Source organism: Diceros bicornis, chromosome 16, assembly GCF_020826845.1.
Source record: "Diceros bicornis minor isolate mBicDic1 chromosome 16, mDicBic1.mat.cur, whole genome shotgun sequence".
In the NCBI taxonomy this organism is placed as follows: domain Eukaryota; kingdom Metazoa; phylum Chordata; class Mammalia; order Perissodactyla; family Rhinocerotidae; genus Diceros; species Diceros bicornis.
Genome location: NC_080755.1, coordinates 62410849 through 62433639, shown reverse-complemented (window position 1 = coordinate 62433639; position 22791 = coordinate 62410849).

Genomic DNA, 22791 nt, shown 5'->3' with positions numbered 1-22791 from the left:
GTATATTTGTCAAGACTCGTAAAAATGTATCTAAAAATGCATGCATTTTATTATGTCAATTATATCACAATTGAAAAGTGATAAAAGTTTACATAAAAGTGGTCTGAAAAATTGGCAAGAGTCAGACCTTGAAGGGCTTAATAAATGGGTTAATAAACCAGGCTGTTTAGACTTCATCCTTGTGGTGATGGAGATACACTGTGGTATCTGAAGCTGAGTTTGCTCCAGTGAATTATGCACTTCAGGGAGGTAACTCCCATGGCAACACAGAGAGCAGTTAGTGAGCTCTGAGCACAGCCCACGGGAGAGATGTGAGAACCTCAGGGAAGGAGTGTCCATGTGCATTGTAAGGGGCAGAAGGTTTGGATGACATTTAATGGACTTGGTAATTGATTGGATGTTTAAGATTGAGGAAAGGGAGGTGTTTAGATGGCTCCCAGTTGCCTGCTTGGGTGAGTTGGTGAAACGCTGCCCTGTAGTTGAAGTGAGGAGACGTAGGAAGCAGGGTGGGATGAAAACTAGGATGAGGTGAGTGCGGCACAACATTTCAAAGGGCGTCAAAACCTGGGTAATCGAGATAGAGCCAGGATCAGATGAGGGCATGTTTGAGTGTGAAGACCACGGATTTAGTTTAGACATATTGATTTCCAAGTGTGGAAAAGATTAGGTCTAATGGCACAGAGAGGTTTGGCTTTAAAATTTTGTGCGACGTTTAATTCTTTCAGAATTAAACAGAAGGAGGGCAGGATGAAGAGGATCCTAGGCAGCTGGCCTTAACATTACAAGGTGACATTATATACAAAATTTTCCTGAAGAGGTTCTTATGAGAGTCTCCGTCTGGTCCATGACTCAACGGTTAAGAATTACTAGAGCATGTTATGTTGAGGCAGATAGAAGGGGAAGGAAATTGCAAGTAAAGAGATTTATTATTTTTTAAGTAAAATAGGAAGCAAGGTCATTTGAAAGTGAACCAATGGAAATGCATTAGGGTGGCAGAGGAAAGTGGAAAGGGTTTTAGAACAGCTGCTGTGGAGAATTAGAGAGAGAGTCAATTTGAGACAATTGGAGACTGGTGAGTAGCGTCAAGGACTCGGGTAATTCCAAAAGCAAAAGGTTTTTAGAAAAGGTTTTGTATAGTGGTATCATGGTTGAATAAACATGTATCTTCTCTATGTGACCTCTTTGGGGTAAATAAGACTTATTTTTACATGTAAGTTAATTTGGAGTCACATAGTTAGACCGATATACCCCCAAAATAACTTGCTATTACAGTATATTTTAGTATCCCTGAGAATGTTGACATTACAAGTCCTTCAACACTTGATAAAGCAAACAATTTCTTTCAACTAAATACTTCACCAATCCTACAAATGTCGCTGATCAAAGCAGCAGTGTTAGGAATTTAAGCTGAAAGTAATATCACACGGAAGCAGGGAAGATTCTGGATCCATAAAACCATAATCTTCTCTTAAAATGTGGGATTCTATTGCTTTGTCAGAGTTGAGAGGTATAGTTTTGCTAGGAAGTAGATAAAAGCATCAGAAGGAAGGTGACAAAGGATAACAAGTCAAGGTATTTTTCATAAGTAGAAATAGGAATGCTTTGCTTGGCACTAGGCACTCCATTTTAAAGTAACTACATTCCACTTTTATCAAATGCAAGTGATCTTACTATCTTCTCAAGTGTCAATTGACCTCCCTATGAATGGAATAGACACATTGCTGGTGTTTTGCATCTATTTATTGAGCACCTGATATTTTCCAGGTTAGAGTTGGTAACAAAATACACTTTATGTGGAGAATAAAGTATGATGCTATAAGTAGGTAGAAGCATTACTTGAGTAATAAGAAATAAACACAGAGAAGATAATATCAAAATAACTATGTGCTGAATCAAAGTGAGATAAAACACTGGAAAGATGTATACTTTTGAATTTTAAGTATATATATATATCTTATATATATATATCATAAATATAAATATATCTTATATATATATCTTATATATATATGTATATATCTTATATGTATATATCTTATATACATATATATATATCTCATATAAGACCCACTTAAAATATCTCCCTATTTCCCCCCTATATACCCCCTCCCTCAGCTCTTGGCAAACACCATTCTTGAAAACAATCTCAATCACAATTACTCGCGAAAAGCTTTCCTAATTCTCTCAGTGAGTCTTGATTCTTTCCTATCTACAATTCTATAGTAGGTGACTTCCTCTTCAATTATAGCACTTATAACATTTTGCGTTGGATTACTAGTAATTGTGGAATTCTTCCCAACAAAAAGCCAAAGAAGTAGAGCTCTCTCTTTTTTGTGTGTCTTCCTATATTGTGTCCAGTCTCACTGTCAGTATCAAAAAGAAGAGGCTACGTAGTAGTGGGGACCGATTCTACACTCTACTCTCTTCATCAGGCTCATCTGACCAACCGAAGCACCAACAACAACCGCCATCACCAACTGCCCTCTCTTCCTCTCCTCCACACCCGCCCTCCTCCTCAGCTGTGTTTGGGAGAACTCGTGGTTTTCACCTTCTGAGAGGCATGCATAAAAAGATATTTGAAAACTCATATTTTTATCATTTAGATAATATGCTATATTAAAACTGTAAATTTCTGAAGCAAGCAATTCCACCTTCCAAATTTCATACAAGAATATCTTTTGGCCAACTCTAACCCGAATCCTACAGGAATAACGATCTGGAAATACAATTTCAGCTTAACCAAGTTGATAATAGAACTATCCACACAACTTCTGTAAGCTTCAGCTCTCTCATTAGTAAAATGCAGGAATGTGGTGAGGTTTAAATGAGATAATCAAGCACTTACTTCAGTGGCTGCCTTTGAGCTAAATGTTTAATAAATTTACTTCTTCTTATTAGCACTATTAGAAAATAATCTATGTACCTGTTTCAGAGGAAACAGCCTCACTGACACCCAGTGTAGATGTATTTTTTATTATAATATTAATTAAATATATGTTAATATCAAAAGAGAAATAAACTCCTTAAACTTATACAATTATAAAACACAACAAATTTCCAAAAAAAGTAAAACCAAAAAATTAAATTAAAAAAATGTATTTAATGTAAGAGATGCTGAAATAAATTTTCTCTTCAAAAACTGAATCTGGGCATACTGCCCTGTTCTCTGTGTGATGACTGAATTCTGCCAGTCATCACTTATCTCGCCATGAACTTCAGAGAAATATGCCTCAGCACACCATGCCGCCATATCACTTGACTTTCAGTTGGCTTAAATCAATCACACTACAGTTCTCTTCTCCTTATAAGATGATCCAAAGAATTCATAAACACAAATGGAATCAAGGACAGTAAGAATATCTGATAACATTTGAATAGAGAGTAGTCATTCAGATGATCTAAAATGGTATCATACTGTATTCATTGTTCTTATTTGATAACTTGCTTTTTCACTAATCAATATATTTTTGAGATATATTATGTTGTTATATTATAGATCTAATTCATTTTCTATAATATATACATCTTTTTATATAACTGTTCCCTATTAATAAAAATTTAAATAATTCCAGAACTTTCTTTATTTTAAAAATGGTGCAGTGAATATCTTTGTATATGTTTCCTTCCATTAGCAACCAGGTGTGTAGCAATTTCATACTTATCTCCAGGCTGATACGGTATATTCTCTCTTTATTTTTGCTTTTTGTTGTTGTTGTTTATTTTGTTTTTATTTCTAATTGTAGCAAAAACATAACATAAAATTTACCATCTTAGCCATTTTTACGTGTACAGTTCAGTAGTGTTAAGTATATTCACATTGATATGCAACAGATCTTCAGAATTTTTTCACCTTGCAAAACTAAAACTTTATACTCATTGAACATCAACTCCCCATTTCCTCCTCCTCCCAGCCCCTGGCAATCACCATTCCACTTTCTGATTCTATGAATTTGATTGCTTTAGCTTCCTCATGTAATGGAATAGAAAGCCCAGAAATAAATCCTTACATATATGGTCAAATGATCTTCAATAAGGGTGACAAGGGCATTCAATGGTAAAAGAATAGTGTCTTCAACAAATGATACTGGAAAGCTTGGATAACTGCATGTAAAACAATGAACTTGTATCCATGACTTATACCATATAAAAATTTTAACAAAATGCATTGAAGACCTAAACATAAGACCTAATACTATAAAACTCCTAGAAGAAAATATGGGAAAAAGCTTTATGACATTGGCTTTAGCAATGTTTTCTTGAATATGACATCAAAAGTACAGGCAACTAAAGCAAAAATACATAAATGAGACATCAAAATTAACAACTTTTGCATATCAAAGGGCAAACAATAGACTGAAAAGGCAACCTACAGAATGGGAGAAAATATTTGAAAATTATATATATATTTGATTATGGGTTAGTATCCCAAATATATAAAGAACTCCTATAACTCAACAACAACAACAAAAAAACCCTATTCAAAAATGGGCAAAGGACTTGAAAAGACATTTCTCCAAAGATGATATACAAATGGCCAAAAATCATATGAAGAGATGCCCAGCATCACTAATCATTAGGGAAATGCAATTCAAAACCACAATGAGATATTACCTCACTCCCATTAGAATGGCTACTATACAAAAAAATAACGTGTTGGTGAGAATATGGAGAAATTGGAACCCTTGTGCCCTGTTGGTGGGAATGTAAGATGGTGGAAAACGTTATGGCAGTTCCTCAGAAAACTAAAAATAGAATTATCATATGATCCAGCAATTCCACTTCTGGGTGTATATCTAAAAGAACTGAAAGCATAATCTTGAAGAGATATTTGCACAGCCATGTTCATAGCAGCATCATTCACGATAGCCAAGAGGTGGAAGCATCCAAGTATCCATCAACAGATGAATGGATAAACAAAATGTGGTATTCACATACAATGGAGTACCATTCAGCCTTAAAAAGTAAGGAAATACTATCACATGCTACAACATGAGTGAACCTTGGGGACATTCTGCATTTTATTTTTTTGACTCAACGGTAAATTATGGCCATCTTTTCAAATTAGTTGGTATGCATCTAACTTATTATTACTGCATTGTTAGCTGCATATTTTTATATTTTTCATGGGATGGCTATCCCTCAGTTTATTCAAACATTCCTCCAGTGATGGACATTCATTTGTTTCCATTTTAGTGCACTATGAAAATGTTGCCATGAACATTCTTTTACACATATCTTTATATATTTGTCATATTTTATTGTTATCTTCTATGTGTATATGCTTATGAATATAGCTTATAGCTAGTGTTATTCTTATGTTTTAATGTTTTTTTGGGGGGGCTAAATATATGATCAAGTTTTCTAATTGTTCCATGGGTGTTATAACGAATTCTCTATTTTTTAAATGAAAATTCTGTATATATTTATTAAGGTGATTATTTCATGTATGTCTTTACTTATATTTTGTCTAATAGAATGGATTGGGATATATTGAAATATCTCAGTATAATTTTATTTTTTTAAGTTTTCTTTGAATTTCCAGTAATTTTGCTTTTAAAATGTCATTTGCCTTCACGGTATTTTTAATCTTATTGAACTACTACTCATTTTGCACTTCTGCCATTTATCTCCCCCTTTTTGTTTTAGCCATTAACTGCCCATTCTTTCATATTTCATTTTGTAAACTGTAGTTTAGTCTAGTTCTTATATATTCGTTTTAATAATCACTTAGCCCATTCCCATTTAAAGAGACCTGATATACTCTGTTCCTCCTATCTTATGTATGTTTGCTATTTACTTGTCATTTCATCTTTCACCTCTACTTTATCCTTGCCTGAGTTATCAAGTCACCATGTTTTCTCTTTTATCGTTTGCTAAGTTGGAATATCTACTACACATTACTATTTTTTAAAGAAGAAAGATGACCTTTGTTAAAGGAAAGATGGAATTAAATGCTAATATTATATAAATGAGGCTATCTGTAGTCTTCCTGTGTTATAATTATAATTGCTTGCTCAACGTTTTTCTTTCTAACTAGATTAAAATTTCCAGAAGGTCAGGGGCCATGTGTGTTTTATTCACAGTTGTATAGGCAGTGCTTGGGGCACAATAAGCAACCAAAAAATATGTTGACTGGATAAAGATTATATCTGTAAACCTTTTCAAATGATAATCATATGTATGTATATGTGTGTGTGTGTGTGTGTGTATATACACACATGTACACCCACATACACATATATATTTCCACAATTTGTGTAATGCTTGAAACATTAATAATAAATGATAAGTAATCTAAAGTACTGTTGCCGTTTTCGAAAAACCTCAAGTAGGAACAAAATAATTAAAATTGTGGGTACTGAGAACACACTTGACTGGTATATGGATAAACCATAAGCAACAGAAACTCATTGTAGAGATTTAGTATTCTCTGAACCACTTCTAGTGAATGCAATATGAATGGTAGCCTGTGCAATAATAACTTTGTAACTTACATCAGAGCCCTGTCTTTCCACTTGGATGGAAAGTAAGTCACTTGATGAAAGTGCCCTTTAATGAACTGTGTTTGCAATTTCCTAAATGACAGCCATGAGGCCTGAACATAATTACTACTCCTCCCTAAATGATGGGGAAATTTTCACTAATCAGGCTAGATACTTTTATGTATTAGTATAATTACTAAGAAAAAAATTAAAAATACTTTAATTAAAAGTTAAGTGTATTTGAGGATAGAAAGACCCTCACTGAATCCAGCTGTTTGTTATTCTTTGTAATTGACTTTCTCCACACTAAACGGCAAGAGTCATGTGCTCAGATCAGGGCATTGCATTAATATTGCACTGCATTAGAGAGAGGAAGAACAGCTGGTTTCTGTTCCTCATGCTACAAATACATTTTGGCAAAATCACTAAAAGATAGAGCATTTCAGGTCTATTTGATTTCAGGTTGTGCACTCTTAATCAGTTACGTTGGCTAATCCTCCCAAGCCAAGTTGACTACACAGAGTTAGTGGCATTATCACTGAAGGTCATCTCCACATAACCTCTTGAATTATTTACTGTCCCATTTGTTAAATGCGTAAACTTGAAAAAATCATTTAACTGCATATATATATAATATATGCAGTTATGTATATATATATATATATATATATATATATGAAATCTGCCACTTCTAAAGGGAATATATTAGGTAGCAGGTGGCAGCAAGTCATCACTGCTGCTGAATTAACAAAGAAAATTATAAAAGTATAGCTTTTAAAGATACCAAAGAGCTGTGAGAAAAAAGGATTAGATACATGAAAATTCCAAAGCATGAGCAGTCATTCTTAGGTGAGCTGACACCACTGATCATTTTCTCACCTGAGAGATTTTCTGGGTCAGAGCATGAGCAGAACTTCTCACTTAGCACAGGCAGAAAGACTCCACCAGTAGAAAAACAACAACAAAAGAGCAGAACCTTTAATGACCACACGCGTTGCCAGAACAGTTTGGAATCTAGAGAAACAGAATAAAACTTATATTAGACTTCTTGTCAATAACCATGCAAGCCAAAAGAGAGTGGAGTGAAATATCTAAAGTGTTAAAAGAAAAGAAAGTGTCAACCTTGAATTCCATATCCAGTGAAATTATCCTTCAGGAGTAAAGGAGGAATAAAGACTTTCTCATATGAACAGAAAGAAGGAATTCGTCACCAGTAGAAATGCCATGTGAGAAACATTAAAAGCTCTTCAGGGTGAAAGAAAGTGATATGGGTCAGAAACTTGTAAAGTTTAGTGTTGGAAAAGAGATAAATGAAGGTAAAATAAAATATTTTATATTTCTTGTTATTAATGGATCAAATAGATAACTGTTCATTCAAAGTAATAATAGTGACAATGTACTGGGTGATTATTCTATGTAGACAAGTGAAATGAATGACAGCAATGTTGTAAGAGACAGGAGGGAAGAACTGGAAATACTCTGTTATAAGATACCTGTACTACCTATAAATTATTAGTAGAAAATTGATTTTGACTAGTTTAGATTACTTGGATTACTCTTGTGCAACCACTACACTGTTTTTAAAAAGAAGTATAATTGATACACCAAGAGAAGTGAGAAAATAGAATCATAAGAAATGCTCAGCTAAGACTAGAAAAAACAGAAAAATAAAGAAATAAAGAACAATTGCAACAAATAGAGAACATTCCAAGTAGATATTTATGTAATAGATATTAATCCAACTATATCAATAGTCATTTTAAATATGAATGGTTTAAATACACCAATTAAAAGACAGAGAGATTGTCAGAGTAGTTCAAAAAAAGACAACTTCATGTTGTCTACAAGCCACCAACTTCACATAAAGACACAGATAGACTAAAAGTAAAAGGATGGAGAAAGATACAGCATGTCAAAATTAATCTGAAGAAAGCTGAAGTTGCTATATCAGTTCCCAAAAAAGAAGACTTCAGAAAAAGGAAAACATCAGGGATAAAGAAGGGCATTACATAATGATAAAGGAGTCAATCTTCCAAGAAGACAAAATGATCCTTAACATGAATGTACTTAATAGTAGAGTGCCAAAATATGTGAGGAAAACTTTGAGAGAACTGAAAGGATAAGTAGAAAATCCACTGATATTGTGGGAGACTGCAACATCTGTTTTTCAAGTAATTGATAGATCAAGCAGCCAGACAAGACATGTAGGAAAGTTGATGCATATTGCTTTCTGAAAAAGCCAGTCTGAAAAGGTGACCTACTGTAGATTCCAGTTATATAACATCCTGAAAAAGGCAAAACTCTAGAGACAGTAAAAACATCAGTGGCTTCCAGAGGCTTGGGTGTGTGGGGGAGTGGGCCATGGAAAGGATGAATGGGGGAAGAACAGGGGATTATGGGATTTTAGGACAGTGAAACTATTCTATGTGGTACTGTAATTTTGGATACATGACATTATACATTTGTCAAAACCCAAAATTTATTTTGGACACACAAAACTAACGTGAACTACTGGACTTGAATGGTAGCTACATGCATTTCATAAGAGGGAAAAGGATGAGATTCTGCCATACAGTTGGAAATGAGGCAAACTATGTTTCCCTCTGAGTGCTCAGTTGTGAAAATGGTATCAGAGCAGACATACACAGAATCACTTTGAAAAGGAAGACGAGTTCTCAGGTTACGGCAATATCTAGAGATCTTAAATCATCCTGAGAAATGAAGCATCAACAAGAAGAGGAAACACTTGCAGGCAGTTCAGCCACTCAGAAATCAAGAGAGCCTCTGAGAAAAGGATGGTGTCACTCTAGGAAAAAAGGAAAGATGGAGTCTTGGCCAACGATTTTGAGATTTACAGTCCCACCTGAAAGACTAATTGTGTGTAAATGTATATATCAGTCCTTCACAGCATAATGCCTTTAAATGAGACTCTGTTAAAAAAAGGGTTCTGAAATATAATTGTTTTCCATTCTTTCTCTTAACTAGCATTAAAATTAATTATTTAAATTTAAAGTATTAGAAGCTCTATATTTAATTTAAAAAGACAAATTATCGGCACTTTAATAACTAATAATTAATGTATATTAATTAAAGCTATACAATTATATTAAATATTCAATTTCTTAAAAGATATCTATATTTTTCAATAAAATGAAACAAGAATTTATGGCCGACAAGCAGTGGTGTGCTAGAGTGTTTAACAACTGGATCCCCATCCCCCTACCCAAAAAGCCCCAGTATGTAGCATTTGCCAATTTGTCTGGTGTAAGTATTCTTGCCAAACACGGTTTCAGTGATGCACACGTTCTGATCTGGAGAGCCAGTGCGAGCTGGCTTCAGCACACCACTAGAAATGGCATATTTTGAATTTGTTATTTCCACTGTTTGTCAGTTGCCCCTGGACCACACTGAAAGGACTCCTCTAGGGCCAGTTTTCCCAAGGCAAGGGGCTTAGTAATGATCCTCAAGTAATGAGTATCTGGAGTCTTTCAATAGGCCTGAGATGTCTAAGGAAATCTCAGTGGTGAGTGAGTGTTTAAATTGAGTGTTGAATGAACTGAGGTGCTATGCATTCACCGGGAGGCAGTGGATGTGTCTGTAAGAATGTGGAAGGGTCTGCTTTTCTACACATCATTAGTTTGTGGGGTCAACGTGTGACGAAGCATCGTGAGGTTAGATTGGAGAACCTCATCCAGATACTTCACTTTGAACTAAAATATTAATACATCTTCTCTCTTCTCCCATTACTTTTTGAAATGAGGGGATAATTTGGTTGTACCGAAAAGTAGAAAGGGAGAAAGTAGTAGGATTACATAATAGCCCGTGACTGTTTCATAATCAAATCTTCCTTCCCCTATCTGTTGATCCTCAGACCAAGGAAGAATTAGTACACTCACTCTAATTATGGTAGAGTTAGTGTTTAGAGATACAGCATCATAATTTAATACAAAAATCTTCTGCGTCTCACTGGAATTCTTTCATCTTAGTGTTACCCAGTGTTTGCAAAATGAACGATGACAGAACTGAGACAGTAAAAATGGATCAATTTTGAACCTACTTAGACAAAGCATCTAAAAATGTCACCTTTTTACTGGTTAGAGACACAGACAACATGATTAAAGTAATGACTTTAATTTTAATAAACTTAGAAAACACAGAAATAAGGAACTATCAGTCATATTCAGAATTAGTAACTAAAAAAGTGACATACATGTTTCCACCTCTTGTCTATGTACCTACCCATCTATCTAACATCTGTCTATCTATCTATCTATCTATCTATCTATCTATCTATCTATCTATCTATCTGTCTATCTATCTATCATCTATGTATGTATATACGTATCTATTTATCTACCTAAAATTTCATTCAAATTTTCTTTCCTTCAAATAGTCTGTCTTAACAGCTGTTTGTGTGTGTTTCATATATCAATTTAGCTCTCTTTTTTTCAGTGTTTTGTTATTATTTTGTTTCATTTGTCACTTGGAGATAGCATATAAATTTTATTTGTTTCTCTTGTTGATATTGTATTTGTTTTTAATCTAATCAATTAGTTATTGTGTTTATTGGGGAGTTATCTTTTTTACTCATTCTTATTACAAAGATATTTGAATTTATTTTTGTCATATTATATATTTCTCTTTTTTATTTACCATATGTCCTATTAGTTTCTACTTTTTCTCTTTTTTCAGCTTCAGATGGATCGATCTTGTGCTTCTATGTTTTATTTTAATTTTTTTTGTTTTTGTTGTTAATTTTTTTCTTTAGAGGTTTGGAAGTTATACATTCTACTTCTATTATTTTTGTGGTTACTATTAAATATTTAGTACCACATATTTTAAATTTGAATTTTTATCGCAAGTGCTAAAACAAATCGTTATTGCTAACCTCTTTCCAAATAAGACAAAAATCTTCCTTTTTAATATTCCTGAATATCTCCTCTTCCATCTCTCAACCTAGAAATTAAATTCAGCTGTTTCTACATATATATGGGTAGATAAGGATATAGATGGGCAGACAGATGATAGATGGATAGATAGATAGACAACAGATAGATAGACAGGTGATAGATATAGTTGGGTAAACATAGATGTCTTCAAGATTCTGGTGTTGCTGATGAGCATTCTAATATCCATTTCACTCTCATTTATTGGTGGTCAAACTGCTTTTTCTCTCTAGTTGATATAAATATTTTCTCTATCTTCTTCTTTAGATTATTTCATTGTGTCTGCTGTTCTTTTTACTGTTCCTTTATTTTTTTATTTATCTTTTTTAGAAAGATAAGACTACTTGGATACATTTATTTATTTATTTATTTAGTGAGGAAGATCAGCCCTGAGCTAAGATCCATGCCAATCCTCCTCTTTTTTTGCTGAGGAAGACTGGCCGTGAGCTAACATCCTTGCCCATCTCCCTCCACTTTATGTGGGATGCCGCCACAGCATGGCCTGACTAGCTGTGTTTTGATGCGTGCCCAGGATCTGAACCTGGGCTGCCAGCAGCAGAGCACGTGCCCTTAAGTGCTACGCCACAGGGCGGCCCCTTCACTGTTACTTTAGTTTGGCTTGTATCTTTGCTGATTATTTCCAAGCTGAAGATTTGTAACTTTCTGCTCGGAGAAACTCTGAGTCATTATCTCTTCAACTGCCTCTCCAACATTCTCTCTGTTAGATATATGTTAGAGCTAGTGGATCTAGCCTCCATAGCTTCAATTTGTTGTTGAAAAATTTTCATCTGTTTTTTGCATTTAGTGGCATTCTCAATTAAATCTTCCAGCTTAGTAGTTCATGCTTCAGTGGTGTCCAGTTTTATATTCAACATATCTACTGGGATTTCTATTATTTAAAAAAATACATTTTTATTTATAGAATTTAATCATTTTCTTAGTTTTCATTTATAATTCTTAACCTCCTCTTCTTGTGTTCATGTTTTGTAACCCAGTGTCTTTGTTTCGTGGACATTATCTTTTCTGTTTCTCATGGAAGGTGTTACGTACATTTACTTTAAAAACCTATAAAATTGCTCAGTTCTCTTTTTTCCTCACTTGCGTGTCTTCCGTTTGTGGAACATGCTGCTCTGCCCTTCACTATGATTACTAAGAGTAAAGGGTTTTGATGTTATTATTTTCGAATGGAAATTTACAGTGCCTTTCTCTATGGTCACTCCCACGGCTTCCCTAGCAAAGTAGCTGAGCTACCTACGGGATGGTCCATGGCTCCCAAAACACCAATGTTCCAAGAGGGATGGAACATAGTTGTCAGTCCATTATAGGATAGCTTGGATCTGGTACAATGCCACTTCTTCCACATTAGATTCACTAACCCCAGGAACAGGCAGGCTCAGATTCTATATGGAAGGGACTGCACCAGGGTGTGAAGAGTGGGAGCTCTGGTTGATTGGAGGGAACCTTTGGAGTCCTGCTACTGAACAGGAGTAAATTGACTTGTTTCAGCTTGTTTGATGCAGTTAAATTCCTGCACACTTTATTACAATTTTGTCTTTTGTCTCTACCATGAGGTCCAATGATTGTTTAAACATATTAATATACAAAAGTGTGTGGCTTTCAATTTCCAAAGTAGAATTAATTAATATCTGGCTAACTCTCATCAAGGAGAAAGGATTTTTACTGTATATTTTTGAAAAGAAAAATCATGTTATTTTGCTTCATTTTTATTTTTTGCAAAGAAAAAATCAAAACATGTATTTGTATCCGTGACTTTTCAAGTCAGAATAGAGAGGAAAGAACACCATCCTTGAAGTTAAAAATTGGAGGCTTTCATCTTAGATGTCTCAGATATGATATTTAACAGGTAACTTAATCTTTTGGTTTCTTGCTTTTTTCCAACTATGAAATGAAGACATCAGACTTAGTTCACTCTGAAAATTTCCTTCATGCTAAAACTCCACACTTAATTTTACTTAATCATGGACTTGTAGAGGGAAGATAGAACTCCAGAGGATTACTTATCATTAAACTAATAAACACAAGTGTTTAATTAAAATATTGCAGGCATTCTAGTGATCATCAATGCTCGAGATACTGGTATGCTTAGGAGGAAAAAAACACCCATTTTTCTTTTCTCATTTTATTTTTAATAATTTCTTTAAGGCCTCAATCTTTCTTCAGCCTCTTGACACTAATCCAATTACACAGATGCATGCACATGCACGCACATGCCAGATGTTGTCAAAAGAGGCCTCCCCAGATTGTTCTACCTTTTAATTTTCTAATCAAATATTATTTAGAATAAGCTTGTACATCACTTCGGACTTTGGCTTTGTGGTGAACATAAATTTGACCATGGACCTTGTTTTTGCATTATACGCTTTTTAAGTCAGAAAAGCATTTTTGTCAATCGGGGGCATAACGTGGTAAAATGAAAAAACTATAAGCTTCTGTATTGAGAAAGTATAAATGATAATGTTTGACTTATGTGGTGTCCCAAATTCCTCTATTTCTGCATGAAAGGCGACCTCTGTCTAAATCATACTCAACCTCTAAGTTGTTCCTTCCCACCCAGGTCCAGGTACTCCACAGCTATTTCTATTGTTGTGCACCTCAAGGAGACAGAACAAATTGAAGATGCTGCATGCAGAATTGGAATGACTGAATTATAAGCATTGGCATTTCACCAGTGCACGTTATAAGAAAACCAAGAAGACATTCAAGGAGAAAATTGACCATATCTGTGTAAATGGGAAAGGTAGAGCATTATAAATATAAGTCAAGGAGATTTTTGCACTAGGAAGTATGAAATTTGAATAATATTAAAGAAACTGAGAATTTTGTACAATTCTTACCAACAGTCCTGATCTATGAAAAAGATCAATTCAACACAGATGGCGTGTGACACAAATAGCATCAGTCACTGAAAAGGGACCAAAATGTTATAAAGAAGAAGATTTTATAAAACAGCTCAGTTCAGAGGCTTCTCTTTTGGTTTTGTCTGGAAAATGGTCTCATCAATTTCTTAGTTAAGAGGGGCTGGGTGTTCAAGTCAGAATGATACTAAATCCTCTTTTTAGATTATTTCATGTATAATTTTGACTCAATCTTTAAAAAGCTGAATATAATTCTTTATCTGTAGTGGTCATTCTATATTAGTAGGATTATTTTTATAAAAAGAGTCATTAAAACATAGGAACCTGACATAGTGGGCCACCAATATACAACTGACGTCAGTATTTGTTCCCATAATCAATAAGTTAGGATTTTGATAAAATACAGTCCAGTCTTACTGTATCGCATGATAGATTTGGCCCATTTTTCTACATTACTAAATGATCGTCAATGTTTATAGCCATATAAGTTTGTTTATAGGTCAACGTTTCTCAAAGTGCACCTCCTGACGTTTTTGTTAAAAATGCAAATCATTTGACGTCACCTCAGAATTTCTGAGACCCAAACTGAAGATTGAGAAGGACATTATATGTTTCTTGTTATACAGATGGAGGAAGAATATCATAAGATTATAAACCATGCCTGTTTCTTTCATTCAAACATTTTTTGTATATTTTATAGACATTTATTGAATATCAGTAGTTATTGAGCATTATGCTAAACATAGCAAATAAGAGGAAATTTGATACTTCTCAGTTGTCTCTGGGAAACCAATGCTAGTAAAAAACAAATTACAAATTATTGGCGTTCTTTGACAGTAGAATTCTATTCATCTGCTTGAGTGTTGTCTCTTTCACTATCAATAATATTGTCAGGTCAATTTTGATTCAAAAGTTGGTGGTGGAGATGAAAAACAATGCGCACACATTGGCTCTCGGACATGGGAGCAGATGAGACTGTTCAGCACTAGTGTTGACGTTGTTTAGAAAAACCTGTGTCGTAAAGCAATTTGGTGAGAATATTCTTTGAAGGAAAAATGATTACAGAGGATATTATTTAGATCATTACTAAACTTGAATGAGAATGAGCTGTTTTTCTGGAAATCACAATACTTTTTAGAGACCTGCCTGATTTTAAGTATGAAATTAGAGTTGATCCTTGAATTGTAAACTAGGCTGTTTCATCAAATAACTTGTTAATGGGTTATAAATATTTTTCTATAGTTAGTACTATTTTCCAAAATCAGAGGTCTGAAAGAGAATTTGCATAGAAATATGACAATATTAGATATTTTAACATAATAAATACAGGTAAAAGATTAGTAATTGATACCCCGCAAAGATCTTAGACTGCCTGACTAGGCTACAGAAAATTCCCTGCCAGCAGTTACAATTTAAAAGAGATCTCAGAGGGGGCCAGTCAGGTGGTGAAGTGGTTAAGTTCGTGTGCTCTGCTCTGGCGGCCCGGAGTTCGCTGGTTCGGATCCTGGGCGCGGACCTATGCAGCACTCATCAAGCCACGCTGAGGCAGCATCCCACATACAGCAACTAGAAGGACGACTATGATATACAACTATCTACTGGGGCTTTGGGGAGAGAAAAGGAGAAAAAGGAGGAGGATTGGCAACAGATGTTAGCTCAGGACCAATCTTCCTCAAAAAAAAATTAAAAAAAAGAGATATCTTAGATCCACTTCTCATTATCAGCTTGGTGGCCTATACATAGGGCAAAGAGCTGGGGTTGAGGCAAAATACAAAGGAAAATACTGTTCATCTACCCATTATAGAATAAAGGAACATATGATTATATTCATGTTCATCAAAGGTGGAGGTCATCTGCGACAAAGATCTTGGTACCTTTCTAGAAATTGAAAGCAATTATTGAGTTGATGAGTGTTAAGAATCATTGCTAAGTTTGTACGTTGAGTTCTGTTATAAATAATTGCACATAGGACAGACTATAATTACAAAAGATTCTAAGAACTTTGGAAAAATTGCTCAAACTTAAATTGCTGATAAAAAGACAACTGCTTTGTCACTTCCAGAATAGTTTCCTTTTTTTTTTATCCCCAGCTAATTATTTGGAATAGCCATGTTTCATTTTTTTTTTTTATCAGTGCCAGAGTACAGAATCCCTGTCAACAAGGTTATAACAAGGTTATAAATGTGAGGAACGAAGAATATATATTTCTTTCAATATGGTATATACCTACATTAGGCAGGATTGGGTAGGATATCAGGGGTTTGTCATCAGTTGCCAGGGAGTTTGGTAACAGCTAAACTGGGATTTAAAAAGATGAGAAGGAGGTGACCAGAGAGAGAAGAATAGAATTACCTCAGGAAAAAAGGTGAAAATAGCAGATGAAAGCAGTTTTGTTTGTGTGTTTTTCTCATCAGCCCCTCTCCCACCTCTAACACATCCCCAGATGTACACCTTTATGAAGATATGAGGGAAGGTGTTAGGATGGGGAATAATTGGGGAGAACAGGATAAATTGTAAGAATTTTAGTTTTTATTGCTTTTCTGTGACAGCTTATATCGCTGAGAGAGATTTAGTCCAGTATTTATCTGACTCCAGTGCTGCGGGGACTCGACAGTGCTCTACAAATATTCTGTGACTAAACAATCTCCACTTCCGTTTATGTTTCCCTATAATCCTGGGGTCTTTGCTAGAGAGAAAGTAGAAGTCGGCCTGGGAGCCAGAAGGGAGTTTGCTGCCTTTGGCTGGAAGTATTTGAAAGAACACAAATGGGGCTAAGAGCAGCCCTGCTGGATGGGTTATATTATTTTCTTAAATGCAGCTTTAATCCTCCCATAGTTCTCTGTTTTCTTACAAAATCTCTCATCCAAGTTCTGTCCATGATGTACTTATTCACTCACTAATTCTTTCATCCATCCATCTATTCATTTAATAATCATTTCATTATCACTATCAAGTGCCATACTCAAAGGACAGAGAGACATAAAATTGAGACATGATCTCTGTCCTGAGACAGATCACGTTCTAGCAGAACATGTAACTACCAGAAGGAACATGTAACTAGATAACTATATGACAGTATAGCGTGTGCTCTAATAAAAGAACAAACATGTATCCCTTTTTAATAGATACATGTTTTTATTGCTACCCAAAATCCACTTCTCATCTTTCCTGGTGACACGACTACAAATTTCCTTTGGCAACCAACCCTCCCCACATCTGTTCATGTCATTTTGGATTATTCTGATTTAAAACAGTCAGAGTATCTCATTTTTATTGGACCACAATTAGTTCTAGAATGGTCTTGTTCAGTAAGGACACTGTGAGGCTTCAGAGAGCACGCAGCCTGTGGGGAGAGCCTGGGGCAGTGAAAACCATGTAAATCCCCAGGATAACCATGCATAAGAGAATCAAGTCTTAAGACAGATGCTGAGGGTGTCTGAGTCCTGGATCAAGCTGTGCTTAAGAACATCGCCACCTTTCCAGTTGTGGGAACCAATAAATGACTTTTAGGTTTTAAATAATTCTGTTTGACATTTCTGCTGCATGCAGATAAATGATTTCCAAAACATATTTGTAGATCATCTGCTATTTTACTGTAATTCAGCATGCCCTAAGATGTGCTACTGTACAAGTAACAGGTGCTGTTCTAGTCAAAAAGAGTGAAACAAGAAGTTATTGATTTCCACACCCAATCAAACTGTTTTGCAAACTCACCTGGGAATATTTTTTTGAATGCCTTTCAAAATCTTAAAGGCTCCAAGAACAATGAGTATAGGCAATGCCCAGTTGCTATGTATACAATCTCAAGAGGAGCTTAAAGATATCACAGGATTGATTCAGATGGCTTGATTTGATTTGAATAAAGAAATGCTGGGCTTTTGTTTTGTTTGCTGAGTTTATTCAATACATTCCTCAATGGCAGAGATTCAATGAATGATTAGGGAGTGGCTAAATGAAAGTACAAATGATTCCAGAGGAAGTCCTAGAGAATCAGAGAACAGCAAATGCAGAAACAACATTTGTTCTTCTCTTTTTCTTCTCTCTGTGGATTAAGTAAACCCTGCCATGCATTTTGTTAATGTAGACTTAGGCACAGAGAGTTAACAAACAAACCAGGAGAAGATTGGAACATAGCAGTTTTTTTGGGGGGGAAAGAGGTATTATTTATCTGAGTACCTTTCTATGTTGTCCATTTACTAGTCAGCAGATAACTAACACCATTTTCGTCTCCCATTTTTAATATTTTAGTGACTTTCAACAAGATGTGATTTGGATATTTAATAAAATTTGAACAAAAAAAAATTTTTGTAGCTCCCCAAGTATATTCCATACCCTAACTTTGACACACAAAATATGCTGAAAGGCTATAGGCTCATATCATGAGTATATTTGCCAAAATGTCCCGCTTGGTGCCTGTAACAGACTAGGCTCTGCACGCCCATTTTCTCCTTCAATCCGAGTCCCATTTTTATGTATAAAAGGAATATAAGGATCAAATGTTACTCATGATCTCCCTACATGCCAAGTAAATGTTTTTTCAACTTATAGGATCTTTGCTTTCAATACTATGGAATAACATAAAATAGGAAAAACCGGTGCTACATTATTTTTCTATGTAGATTAACATTCTAATGGTTTCTTACTATCATGAATTTGATTAATTATGCAGGAAGGCCAAGATAAATTAGCCATAAGAAGCTGAAATTCCACTTAGGACTGATTTGCTAATTAGTTAAGAAATAGACTGTGTTGACAGTGCTGCTATTTCCTGGGTATGTCCTCTTCAATTCTCATTATTCTCATGACCACGAGCTTGACCAATAAATATCTTATTGACTACTTTTTCTTTCAAGTATGACATAACAGTGTTGTATAACTCTGATTCAATTCCTGTCACATTCCATTTAAGAAAAGTAGTAGGTTTATTTTTGTATCAACAAATCCCACTTTTATTATTACCTCCATTCTGTTACACTGAGACAAAGAAAAAGCTAGTCTAGTTATGTGTTCACTAATTTTTTTCTTTTTAACTTTGACTGAGCATTCATTGTTCTTCCTAAATTATGGATTTCTCCTTATTATATCTGTCATATAATTTAAAAAGCAGAATGATAAACATGCTAGCTTGTATAAGCTACTTAAGCCATCAATTTTTTTAGGATTCATTTTTGTCCAGTTTGAAAAGAGCTATACAAGGAAAATATTGAATATTATCAATATCATGTGCGTTGATAGTGATGACCACCATAACTTTCAAGAGCTCCATCAGTAGTGACATTTGAGCATGAGACAGCAAGCAGGAAGGAAGGAAGGAAGGAAGGAAGGAAGGAAGGAAGGAAGGAAGGAGAGAGGAAGGTAGAGTTTATTATCCAACCCCATAGAGTTCATAGCTTATTATTCCAAAGAGTGGCTGACTTTTCCCTAACATACTCTATTACGTTAGCTTTCGCAGTTAAAAAGTTCTAGAAGAGAGAATGAAGGAAAAACAAAATCACTATGAACTTAGTCTGAATAAATACTGAGATGGGAGCTTTGACTTTCTAGTCTACCAGTACAGAACTAGAGAATGGTCTCTTGGGAAAGTGGAACCAAATGCTATTGCAGGAGATTATAACAATGCCAAAGTTGGAAATAGGTCCCAGTTACACTGTGTATGTAGCCCATAATACCAACTCCTGCAACAGAGAGCAAATGTTTGGTTCTACAGAAAACGTTTTAGTCACACTTGAGGCTATGTCATGGACATGAGGCTTGATGATTCTTTGAATATCTACAGGTGATTAAGCTTCACTCAGATTTAGAAATCCCTAGAAGTAACAAACAACCTGATTAAAAAATGGGCAGTGGATCTGAACAGATATTTTCCAAAGCAGACATACAGATGGCCAATAGGGACATAAAAGATGTTCAACATCACTAATTATTAGGGAAATGCAAATCAAAACCACAATGAGATATCACCTCACATCTGTTGGAATGGATATTATTAAAAAGACAAGAAATAACAAGTGTTGAAGAGGATGTGGAGAAAAGGGAGCTCTTGTACATTGCTGGTGGGAATGTAAACTGATGTAGCCACTATGGAAAATTTTCAACTTTTAGATCTTTGTCTGATATGTGAATATTTTGTTTTGGGAAACTTTTAACAGACTAGGAAAAACTTCCCACTAAAAGATATGTAACGTTTTAAAATTTCATCAGCATTTACCACATCTTCCTTCACAACAAATATTTTATCTTCAAACTTCTTAATTTTTTCAATCTGGCAGTTAAGAAAAATTATATCCTCTTATTTGCTTTGCATTTTACTGATTATTACTGAGATTGAGTATCTTCTTCTTTGCCTATTTCTTTTACTGCATTGGTTTTGCATAAAGATATACAGGGCTTTGAAGTATTCTGCATATGAATTATTTGATATTTACGTGTAAGTAATTTCTCCCATTCTGTCATTTTTAAATATATTTATAATATATTTTGTTGTTGAGCAATTTTAAAATTTGAAGCAACAAACTGTATTAATCTTTTCCTTTGTGGTTTATTAGATTTGTGTTTTGTTTGAGAAGAACTGCTTAGCTTAAGTTTATAAACATGCCGATAATTTCATATTTTTGCTTTGTGATCCTTTAAATCCACCTGGAATGTTTTTTATGGAGCAATGAGTGACTCCAATCTTATATATTTACATATGATTATATAAATACCATCATTTTTAGTATTCTCCCATTGATCTGAACGCCAAACTTTACCAAGCGTGTCAGAGGGTTGGCCACACAAAAGCCAACTACAGCCTCCTTCTTGCTTTGCTTCATTTTCTGTAGATGTTGGAAGGTTTATCCTTTCACTTACCTAGATTTGTTTGCCGCTAGAGACAGTCATGCGATTCAGTTCTTGCCAATGCGAGGTTTGCAGAAGTTACTGAATGGAGGTTTCCACAAAAAGCTTTCTATGGGTCAAACTAGCATGCCCTTTTTGGCTTTTCTTCTGCTGTGACCTTCCTGCTTAGAATATGAATGTGAGTTGAAGATGCAAACATCTTGAAGCCATGTGTGACAAAAGATGTACAAGGAAGAATGGTAGACCGGAAGGATGAAAAGAGCCGAGTCTCTGATGATTAAACTATTGTTTTCAGTACTGAAATATTAACCATAATTTATTTAATCTAGTGGTAGTTATGTTTTCCGATAAATGCAATCAAATACAATTTTAACTTTATTAGAAACATAAACCAAATTGCAGCGTATTTGTGCAATTCTGTTTCTAGCCTATCTGTTCCCATACTGTTGTTTATTCCTACAACAGCGCCACAATAATTTGGTTAATATTTAATTCATACAGATTTAAGTGTATGTATTTTTTAATATCTGGAAAGATATAACCTCATCCTTTGTTCTTTATTCAAATTTTCATAAACTTTTATTCTTTCATTCAATATTTAAATTCATTATTGTCATGTTTCCCAAATAATCCTATTTAGATGTAATACATATTGAGTATTATTGAATGTTATATTTGTTTTGTTTTTGCAACTAAAATGATCATGATTTGTTCTGAGTTATTAGTGTAGAAAATTACAACAACAGGTTCTCTAATTTGAACTATTTTGGATGACAGGGCTAAATCATAGTTGATTGTGGAATGTTTTTTATTTTAGTATATTTTTAATGCACTTTGCTAAAATTTTATGTAGGATTGTAGATCTACTTTTATTACTGATATTGAATTGTAGTTTTCTTTCTTTTGCTATCATTTCCTGGCATAATACCATGGTTGTTTAGGTCTCCGGAAATGATCTGGGCATTTTTCCATTGTTTGCTCTGGAATACTTTGTATAAGATGGGAATTATATGTTCTTTGAATATTTGGCAGAACTTGATCATAAACTGTTTAGGTGCTATGTGTAGGCTTAGTTCTTTAAATTCAAGGGAAGAATGTTCATTTAGAATGCATCCTTCAAATATCTTATGTAATAATGATTTCACTACTGTAAAGTTGCTGATTTTACCATTTATACTTTGCTTTGTAATTCTCAGATAAACAAAGAAAATAAAATGATAAAATAGATATGAATTTTATGGATTAACAACAATTTTTATAAAAATAAATAACGTTATTTGAGTTTTTGAGTTTAAGTAACAAAGGGAGTCCCTTATCACAAAGTGGCATTTCTTTTAAGAAAATAATCTTAGAATTTGTGATTTTAATTAGAAACATAATTATAAATACAGATTCTAAATTTTATTTATGCATTAACAATTAATATTAAAAATAAGACTGATTTAATGGGAATATTATTGAGAACATCAAGCAAGTACCCTGACAAACAAAGACAAATGTAAAATTCTAGAGAATGTCATATACAGTCAGAAAGTACCCTGATAACCAAAGAAAAAGGTAAAATTCTAGAGAGTGTCATATACAGTCATGCACCACATAACGACATTTCGGTCAATGATGGACTACCTATACGACAGTAGTCCCGTAAGA